Consider the following 10,689-nt stretch of genomic DNA (forward strand, 5'->3'; position numbering starts at 1 on the left):
CCGAGAGTCAGTTTGGTTTGAGGTGGTGGACCTCGAGAGCCCATACCATGCATTACTTGGCCGACCCTCCCTGGCCAAGTTCATGGCGGTCCCCCACTACGCCTACCTCAAAATGAAGATGCCCAGTTCCAGGGGGATTCTGACCATAGCCGGCGACTACCAGAAGTCATCTGCCTGTGCGGCTGAGAGTAGTCGGCTGGCCGAGTCCCTGGTGATCGCGGCCGAGAAGCGGCTCCTTGACCGGGTTGTGGCAATGGCTGGCAAGCAGCTAGAGGTGTCGCCTAACCCAAAGGAGTCGAAGGCTCAGGGTTTGTTCAAGCCGGCCTAGGAGACAAAGAAGATACCCTTGGATCGGAGCACCTAGAGAGGTACGCTGTCGTAGGCGCAAACCTCGACAGCAAATAGGAAGGCGAGCTCATCGATTTCCTCCATGAGAATCAGGACATCTTCGCATGGTCCCCCAAAGACATGCCAGGTGTGCTGACGGAATTCGCCGAGCACAAGTTACATGTCTGATCTGATGCAAAGCCGGTCAGGCAGCCCTTGCGCCGCCTATCAGAAGAAAAGAGAAGAGTTGTCGGAGAAGAGATAGCTCGACTCCTAGCAGCCGGCTTCATTATGGAAGTATTCTTTCCAGAGTGGCTAGCCAACCCAGTCCTGGTACTGAAGAAGAACAAGCAGTGGCGAATGTGTATTGACTACACAAGCCTCAACAAGGCTTGCCCCAAGGACCCGTTCGCTTTACCAAGAATTGATCAGGTGATAGACTCCACAGCTGGATGCGAGCTGTTGAGCTTTTTAGATGCATATTCAGGGTATCACCAGATCAAGCTGAACCCGGCTGACAGACTGAAGACCTCCTTCATCACGCCGTTTGGAGCCTTCTGCTACCTCACCATGACGTTCGGCTTGAGGAATGCCGGCGCCACCTTTCAGCGTTGCATGCAGAAGTGCCTCCTCAAGCAACTCGGCAGAAACGCCCACGTCTACATGGACGATGTGGTGGTGAAGACGGAAAAGCATGGAACACTGCTGGAAGACCTCAAGGAGACCTTTGAGAACCTGCACCGATTCCAGATCAAGCTCAACCCTGAGAAGTGCGTTTTCGGGGTACCAGCCGGCCAACTCCTTGGCTTCCTGGTCTCTGAACGCGGCATAGAGTGCAACCCTGTAAAGATCAAGGCCATTGAGAGCATGGAGGTACCCAGCCGACTGCTAGACGTGCAAAAGTTCACCGGCTACTTGGCGTCCATCAGCCGATTCATCAGTCGGCTGGGTGAGAAAGCTCTCCCATTATACCAGCTCATGAAGAAGACCACTTTTTTCGAGTGGAACCACAAGGCGGACGGAGCTTTTCTCCAGTTGAAGAAGATGCTGATTACTCCACCCATTCTGGCGGCTACGACTCCTAAGGAAACTATGCTCCTGTATATCGCCGCCACCAGCCGGGTAGTTAGCACAGTCATTGTAGTGGAACGCAAGGAGGAAGGCAAGGCACTACCTATCTAGAGACCGGTATATTACCTGAGCGAAGTATTGTCGGCCTCCAAGCAGAACTACCCCCACTACCAGAAGATGTACTATGGCGTGCACTTTGCCGCCAAGAAATTGAAGCCTTACTTTCAAGAGCATCCAATCACTGTGGTCTGCACGGCCCCACTTGCCAAGATCATCGGAAGCCGAGATGCTTCTGGCCGAGTGGCCAAATGGGCAATAGAGCTGGCACCCTACACCATCCACTACCAGCCCCGCACCACCATCAAGTCACAGGCACTGGCCGACTTTCTCGCCGACTGGGCCGAGACCCAGTACCTACCTCCAGCGCCCGACTCCACCCATTGGCGGATGCATTTCGACGGCTCCAAGATGCGCACCGGCTTGGGAGCCGGCGTTGTCCTCACTTCTCCTAAAGGCGACAAGCTCAAATACGCACTGCAAATCCATTTTACCGCCTCCAACAATGTCGCCGAGTACGAGGCGCTCATTCACGGGCTCCGGCTTGCCAAAGAACTTGGCATTCGCCGAACCCTGTGTTATGGCGACTCGGACTTAGTGGTTCAGTAGTCGTCTGGCGACTAGGACGCCAAAGATGCAAACATGGCAAGTTACCATTTCCTCGTGCAGCAACTCAGCGGATATTTCGAGGGGTGCGAGTTCCTCCATGTGCCAAGAAACGACAACGACCAAGCAGACGCCTTGGCACGAATCGGCTCTACCGGCCAAGCAATACCATCCGGCGTCGCCCTTCAACGCCTCATCAAGCCGTCTGTCAAGCCTTCACCAGAATCAGACTCCATCTTCATGCCGGCTCCTCCCGAAGAAGTCGGATCCGACTCCAGAGCCCCGGTGGACGTTACGGGGATTTTGGCAGATGGCTCCAAAGTCGCCAAAGTCGGGGCCGGCCCAGGGACTGCAGAACCCGGCCCGGGGACTGCGGCGGCCGGCCCGAAGACCCCAGAACTCGGCCCAAGAGCTACGCCAGTCGGCCCGAAGACTCCAGAACTCGGCCCAAGAGCTGCGCCAGTCGTCCCGGGTTCATTAATCCAGCAAGCGGTTGTTGACTCCAGCCCGCCGCCTCCCAGCCCAACCGCCCTCGTCCAAGTACCAGTTCTGGCAGTCGAAGAAATAGCAGCACCCTCATGGGCCCAGCCCATCCTCAAATTTCTGGTGAGCAAAGAGCTGCCGACTGATGAGACCTTAGCTCGGCAAGTACAACGCCTAGCGACAGCCTACACCATAGTCAACAGAGAGCTGGTCAGGCGCAGCGTCACTGGTGTCTACCAGCGCTGCGTAGAGCCAGAGCAAGGCCAAGCAATTCTCAAAGACATCCATCAAGACAAGTGCGGCCACCATGCGGCTTCAAGAGCACTCGTCGCCAAAGCTTTCCGACACGGTTTCTTTTGGCCAACGGCCTTAGAATAGGCCAAGGAATTGGTCCAAAAATGCAAAGGATGCCAGAAGTTCCGCTCCAAGCCGCATCAGCCGGCTTCCGCACTCAAGACCATCACCATTGCCTGGCCTTTCGCAGTTTGGGATCTAGACATGGTGGGACCATTCAAGATGGCACGAGGTGGCTTAACTCACTTATCACGGTGGACAAGTTCACCAAGTGGATAGAAGCGAAGCCAATCAAGAAACTGAACGGTCCGACTGCTGTGACTTTCATCTCCGACATCACAATTCGGTACGGCATACCACACAGCATCATCACCGACAATGGCACGAATTTTTCCAAAGGCGCCTTGGCCCGTTTCTGTGCGACACAGGGCATCCGACTGGACCTTGCATCCGTTGCCCATCCACAGTCAAACGGACAGGTGGAGCGAGCAAACGGCCTCATCCTGTCCGGCATCAAGCCCCGACTATTCGAGCCTCTGGAGCGCTCGGCTGGCTGCTGGCTCGACGAGTTGCCAGCCGTCCTCTGGAGTCTGCGCACGACTCCAAACAAGTCAACCGGCTTCATGCCTTTCTTCCTCATCTACGGTGCTGAAGCCGTCATCCCAACGGACATAGAATTTGATTCCCTGCGAGTCACCATGTACACCGAGGAAGAAGCAGAAGAAGCACGACAGGACGGCGCCGACCTGCTGGAAGAGGGCCGGCTGTTGGCACTCGGTCGGTCCAGCATCTACCAGCAGAGCTTGCGCAGATACTACAACAGGAAGGTCAGGCCGAGATCTTTCCAGGAGGGCGACCTCGTGCTCCGATTAATCCAGCGAACAGCCGGCCAGCACAAGCTGTCGGCACCTTGGGAAGGCCCCTTCATCATCAGCAAAGTGCTGGGCAATGACTCCTACTACCTGATCGACGCTCAGAAGCCCCGAGCACGCAAGAGGGACGACTCCGGCAAAGAGACAGAGCGGCCATGGAATGCAAATCTCCTCCAAAAGTTTTACAGTTAAACGCAGTATGTATCACGCTACCTTTTGTATTAAAAGTACCAAGACTTCGGCCCCCCCGAGAAGAGCTCGGGGACTGCCCTCTTTTATCTATATGATAAGAAATATGTCTTCGAGTATATTACTCTTTGTTATGCCGCTTGGCACCGGGTTCGACTAGTCGGCCCGGGGACTTGCCGACCTGCGCTATGAAATGCTTCCTGCAGCTGGACAAGTAGTGTGTGGCGTCTAAACCGTATCCGGCCAGAAGCCGCAGCTCGCAGAGCGACTGTCCGGTGGGCAAGAGTAAGAAAGAATGGGCGTCCACATGAAAAATGGCTAAGGACTCAAAGCACAAACATAGCTTAAGGACGGCTTCCAGCCTTTTTTCGCAAACCGACTCTTGAATAGTCGGCTTGCCGCCTTCTATCCGACTTGTTAAACAACTCTAAAAATGGCTAAGTACTTGCCTTCCTAAAAGTGACCAAGAATTTGATCCAGCAGCAGTCCGCGGAGCGGCTATCTGACTGACAAAGACGGCAAAGGAAAAAGCCAAAAGAAGAATGAGCAAGAAAGATAGAAGTCGGATGAATATTTACATAACAAAGGCCCTTGGCCGAATCTTCGAGCAGAATTTCAAAATACACCCCGCAGGTGGAATTGTGCGGATTAACGAGTTCTTCAAAAACTATTAGAACAGATAAAACAAAGACAAGGTGGCAGCCTAGGGGGCGGCAGACGGGTTTGGAGGATCGGAGGAGACGGCGGTGTTGGATGTTGGGGCGGCCGGCTAGGCGGTCTCGGCTTGATCACCTCCGGCAACAGTCGGCTCGGGCGGGCACGACTCGTTGCTGGAGGCACGGTCGAGCTGAGGCCTGCCGTCCGCTCCGTCTTCCGGTGCCTCCGTCTCTCTCCCGTCCTCCGCCTCGTCTTCCTCATCGACCGAGTCCGCGCCGTAGTCGGGATTCAGCCCAAACCACTCCGGCGGCACCTCCTCGCTGTCTTCGTAAGCAGCTCATTCTGCTCTGCCAATTGTGCGGCCAGCAGATCGCGCTCTGCGGCGAGCTTGCTGCACTCCTCCCCCTTGGCGCGCAACGCGGAGTTGGCTTCGCTCAGCTACTGTTGAAGAGCGGCGTTGGCCTCTGAAGAGAAAGAAGAAAGAAGGCGTTAAGTCATCAACGAAGAAGGTCGCCGGGGAGATCCGGCCCGACTACTCAGCAGTCGGCCCGAATCTCGGGGACTACAGCCCGCGGGTGCGCCAATGCACCCATGCAAAGAAGAACAAGGACTCACTCCGGCTCTCCGACAAGTCGGCAGTCTGCTTGCCCAGCTCTTCAATGTTGCGGTTGAAGGCGGTGACACGGAGATTGTGATAGTCCTGCAACAAGTATTTCATAAGAAAGGTTAGTACCTGGAACTTACCAATTGGAGTTCTGGGCCGCCTGCTCAGCAGCCGGCCCAGAACTCGGGGACTACACCCAGTGGGTGCGCTGGCATGCCCCCACAGAGAGGAACAAGAAAATAGGGACAAAAGGAGAAAGCGTACCCGGATGGCTGCCCGCGACGCCAGGTGCGCCTTGGTGCAGTTTTGGATGGCGTCGCTCTCGGCTCGCAGCTTCGTCTGGACATCCAGAAGCGCCTGGTTCAGCAGGCCCGGGCCGCCTCCTCGCACCGACCCAATGGGCGCGGCACTCGTCCCCTCGGCGTCTGGAATCGTCGAGCTGGAGGTGCCGGTCTCCAAGGGGCGTGGCGCCGAAGTCGCCTTCTCAAGACGACGGCGTGTTGGCGAGCCGACTTGAAGGAGTAGCCTTGCCACGGCCTCGTCTTCAGTCGGCGGCAAGGGCGCATCTGCCGGCTGTTTGCCCTGCGCGCTTCTAGACGGTGGCGGGGGCGGCTGTGGCGGCGCGACCGCATCCGGCATGGGGGCGGCGCCGCCGCCCCTCTCCATGATCAGGAACTCGCTGCCGGCTTCCCCTCACTGCCCCGTGAACTCCGAGGGGGGTGGCAGTGCGGAGTTCAGAGGGGTGACGAACACCGCCGACCGACGGGGCGCGACTTCCTTGGCCGGCCGCTTTGCCGCAGCGGCGGCCTCGGCCGCCTCCAGCTTCTTCAGGGCGGAGGCCTCCGCCTTCTCGGCCTCCGCTTTCTCCCGGCGGGCGGCCTCGTCCTCCTCGCTCTTCTCCCGCGCGTTCCGCTCCGTCGCCTCCCGAAGGTTGGTGGCGGGGTCAATCCGCCGAGTGGTGGCAGACGTCTCCACCGACCCCATAACGGAGGCGGCGGTAACCCTCTCAAGAGTGAGGGGAGCCCTGAGATGAGAAAAGCATATGAAAAACTTAGACCAGATCAACAAAGAGAAAAATAAAGATAAGGGATGGAGGCGCTTACGCAGAGACCAGCAGCGGCTTCTTCACTTCCTTGCGGAAGCGGTTGGCTTTCGCGGCCGCCTCTTCCCCCTTGGTCGCGGCGGCCGCTCCCTTGAACTTCTTCGACCGGCCACCAAGCGTACTCGGCCCGGCCCGACGCTTCTTCGCACCGCCTTGAGCGTCCAAGCCGGCGGAGGAACTTGCGCTTGGCTGGCCGGCTTTTGGCTGGCGACGAGGGGCGACTTCTCCCCCGGCCTCGTCGTCAGGCCAGTCGGCGAAAGTGGCCGAAGGCCTGGAGCCGCCTGCTTCTCCTCCTCCTCCCTCGGCGTCGGCTTCCATGGCTGCCGCCCCCAGGTCGGGATCGTCGACGTCGCTCTCTGCCCGATCGGGGACAAACTGACGAGCCGGCCCCGCGGTGCCGGCCGAAGGAGGGATTAGAGGATTCTGATTCAAAACAAAAATGGTCAGACTTGACAAGTCGGACTCGACAGCAAAAGAAACAGAAGAAGAAGGAAGACGACTTACAATAGGCGGGGGGTTGGCGCGCGAATACGGCTCCTTGCTGAACCGCTAGTCCACCGAGAGACCGCAGTTCGCAAAGTAGTTCACCGTATTCGCCACCTCCGCGTGAGGCATGTCCTTGGAACACATCCGACTCGGGTCCTGATGACCGCTCATCTGGCAGATCAGGTGAGGTCAGCCTTGGAGTGGGAGGACTCGGCGCGCCACGAAGGCGGCCAGCAAGTCGGCCCCGGTTAGGCCCTCCGATTGCGTCAGCACTCAGAGTCGCGCGACGGCGGCGGCACCAGCGGGAGACAGCGTCCTGGCTCGGTGTGACCAGCTGGGAAGCCTTCCAGCCGACGCGCCGGCTTCGTAAGCCGGCAGGTTGACCCAGTCACCTTCTGGGGGGACGTTCTTCACATAAAAATATGACCGCTGCCACATCTTCACCGACTTAATCAGTGCGATGGTGGGAAACAGATTGTCGGCCACTGATCTCCGCATCGCGATGAATGCACCGCACCGGGCCGGCACGCCGGCGACGTGTGTGCCGAGCTTGGATTGGAAGAACTCACCCCAGAGCTTGATGGTGGGGAGAACGCCGAGGAAGCCTTCGCACAGGGTCGCGAAGGCAGCCAGCAACACCACCGTGTTCGGAGTAAGGTGGTGCGGCTGGAGCCCGTAGAACTCCAAGAAGGAGCGGAAGAAGCCGCTCGCCGGCAGTCCCAGGCCGCGCATAAGGTGCAAGCGGAATATGACCCGCTCGCCCTCCTCCGGCGCCGGCGATATCTCTCCCTCCGGCGCGAGGCGGACCCGCACTAAGTCCCTGCCAGGAAGCCGCCGTGTCTGGCGGAGGATCTCGCTGTCGTCGTCGTCAACCTCGGAGCCATCCCACACTCTGGAGCGAACAACAGGCGGAGGAGGAGCTCATCGCTGCGGGCACGGCGTGGTTCGGAGCAGCAGCGGCAAGAAGAAGAAGAAGCAAGAAGGAGCGAAAGGAAGTGGGGAGAATGGGCGCGCGTGCTTCCCCGCCCCCTCCCCCCGCCTACTTGTAGGCTCGTGGGCTGAGAAGTCGAGGGGGCGGACGTGGGATTAACTGCGCCCGGGACCCCACGACCACCATGATTTACCACACAAAGTTACCACACACAATAACCGCGCGGGAACCCCAACCGTCCGCGCGGCCGCAATGGATCTGTTCGCATGCCGAGGCGCGATAGTGGCGGGCCCTGCCTGTAGGCCTGTCCTGTCGCGCGCGTGGGTGATCAGACTAGCTCCACCACGTGGCGCCTCGCGACGGGTCAACCACGGGTGGCAACCGGGAAGTTTATCAAGCACGCCGCCTGAACTCCGCCACAACGTTCAAACTTTTTTAGGGGCAAGTCGGCCTTGAGCAAGTCCGACTCCAACTAGTAGGCTTGACAGAAGACGGCCAGCGAAGCCCAGGCCCAACCGCCGGAGAGAAGAAACTATTGAGGCTCCACGACATGTCGCCCTTGGAGCCTCACCAGCTTCGTGGACTACTGTCGGAGTAATGGGCCACGGGTAGGCTAACCCAGGCCCAGAACCTTTCAAGACATTGAGGCAGACTGCGCCCCTCGAGATCCCAGGACCAAGAGCCGCCTTCTGAGAGTCGGCGGCGAGGCGGCCGGCTGCCCACTCGCGGCCGAGTCCTAGGGACGACTTCAGGATGAGCCGACTCCTGACTGGCGACTTCCAGAGAAGCCGGCCTTGGGGAATTGGCCCGCGACGCCAACAACCCCCATGCCCTCATAAAGAGGGACGGGACGGGGAGTGGCCATAGTAAGGTCCACTCCCACCCCTTTTCCAAGGGCAGGCGTGGCTACAGTATGCCATACCCGCGGAGATCTCCGCGCGGCGCGACACTGTTGCCATGTCGACCCTGACATCAGCCCCAGGGGCGGAGCCCTGTGCCCACGACGACCTGCTGGTACGACCCGGGGATGATGGGTCCCACCAGTCGGCGGGCGTACGAAAGATGGAGAAAGCACCGCCAATCGGCCCGGATGGGAGTCGGCCACCAGAAGTCGGCCGCCCCTCCCACGGGCCCCACGCGCCATTAATCAGACACGACAAGTAGTGGCCATAGTGATCGCCCGCCAGACGGCGGGGCTGTCACCACGACCTCATGACCGAGCCTGCGTCATTAGAGGCACGGCTATAGTAATCTGCAGCCGGCAAGACCCGCCCGTGGCGGACACGGCCTGTCAGCTCCACACCCAGCCAGTCGGCGGGCCCCAGGAGTCGGCGGATAAGACGACGGCCAGAGAGACTAACGGCTGGGCCCGCGCCTAGCCAGATTACCATTGTACCCCTGGGGGGTAGGCCTATATAAACCCCCCAGGGCATCCATGCAAAGGGTTGGAATCCATTAGCACTAGACCAGATCATATAGGAAGGAGAGAGCTAGCCTTGCCTTCTCCTACCTCCAGGAAACAACTCAAGGAGCAACCGTGTAAACACTTTGCCATAGTGATCATGCGGAGACCCCGTAGAGCAGCAGTAGGGGTATTATCTCCCCGGAGAGCCCTGAAGCTAGGTAAGATTCACCGGCGTGCATGTCTTCGCCTTATCCCGTTTCCAGGCACCAGCGACGTTCTACTCGCGCCTACCATGATAAGCCATCCTTTGGCATATGTCGCACCCAACCCCCGACACCCGCTATATTAGTGTCCTTCCATGTTGAGCAGTCATCTGGCGGCAGCACCAACAGCCGCCGACGCAATCTAGTCTTCAGGTTGCAGTTATTTTGCGTCGACTCGATCGAGGCCTTGTATGGCATGGATTTTTATCCGGCCCCAAGTCGATCGGGGATTTAGTGAATCCCTCCCCCTTCACCAATACCCTACCATCTCATCTAAATCCTTCTCGCGTAAAAATACTATTTGGTATGTAGGGTATATTATATTGAGATAAGATTAAGCAAATAGCAATCTCAGATGGCCGACGTTTGCTGTGGAACATGTAGTTTGGCCGCTTCTAATCCGGCTTATGGCTGTGAAGACGTCCGTAGTAAAAGTAGTGGTTGAGTGGGCCATGAAATCTAAAGCAGCAGCATATACTACTTTGTACACGGCGAGATATACCAAAGCTGGGCGGACCTAAGCGTCAGCTGACGGCTTAGATATAGAGCTCATCTGAGCTCCTGCTCATAATAGTACTTTCGTTCTACACTTAAAAATTCAATATTTACAATCTTAGAAACAACCCGTAGAAGGAAAAACTTGCTATTGAACTGTAAGCATGATGAGTGGATTTTATGCATACCTTTTAGAGTATATTCTAGAGCAAAACTCCCTCATAAAATATCCATCTAGGACTTATACATGTCCCCAATGCATAGTTTCTGGTATTTACTCGTTTTACCAAATTTGTTGCACAACTTTTATTCTTATTTAGTTATTTTAGTTTTCATTTTTTTGTGGCCTTTGTAGGTGTATTAGCATGTTCATGGACTTGGCACATCAAAAGAACCAAGTTAGGAGTCAAACCGGAGAAGTTCTAGGCACCAGATGAAGGCCATATAGAGTATTTGATGAGTAGATAATTATTAACGTGCCAAAATTGTATGTGCAAGGCAACAAACGCATCGAGCTTTTCACTAGCAATCCAACAAGCCCAACACTAGTAGAAACCAAGGCTTTGGTCTAGGCCAGATAAGGGCATTAATCTCGGTTCTCTTATGAACCGGGACCAATGGGTGCATCAGTCCCGGTTCGTGAGGCCAGGGCGCCGGCCGGGCCTCGGGGGGCATTGGTCCCGGTTCGTCTGACCCCTTTGGTCCCGGTTCTAGAAACGAACGGGGACCAATGGGCCTCACTCCTGGCGCAGCCCCTTTAGTCCCGGTTGGTGGCTGGAACCGGGACTAAAGAGCATGCTTCTGTCCCAGTTCTAGCCACCAACCAGGACTAAAGAGATGCCTATAT

The sequence above is a fragment of the Triticum urartu genome, chromosome 4A (genome assembly GCF_056163025.1).
Source record: "Triticum urartu cultivar PI428250 chromosome 4A, HENAU_Tu73, whole genome shotgun sequence".
Classification (NCBI taxonomy): domain Eukaryota; kingdom Viridiplantae; phylum Streptophyta; class Magnoliopsida; order Poales; family Poaceae; genus Triticum; species Triticum urartu.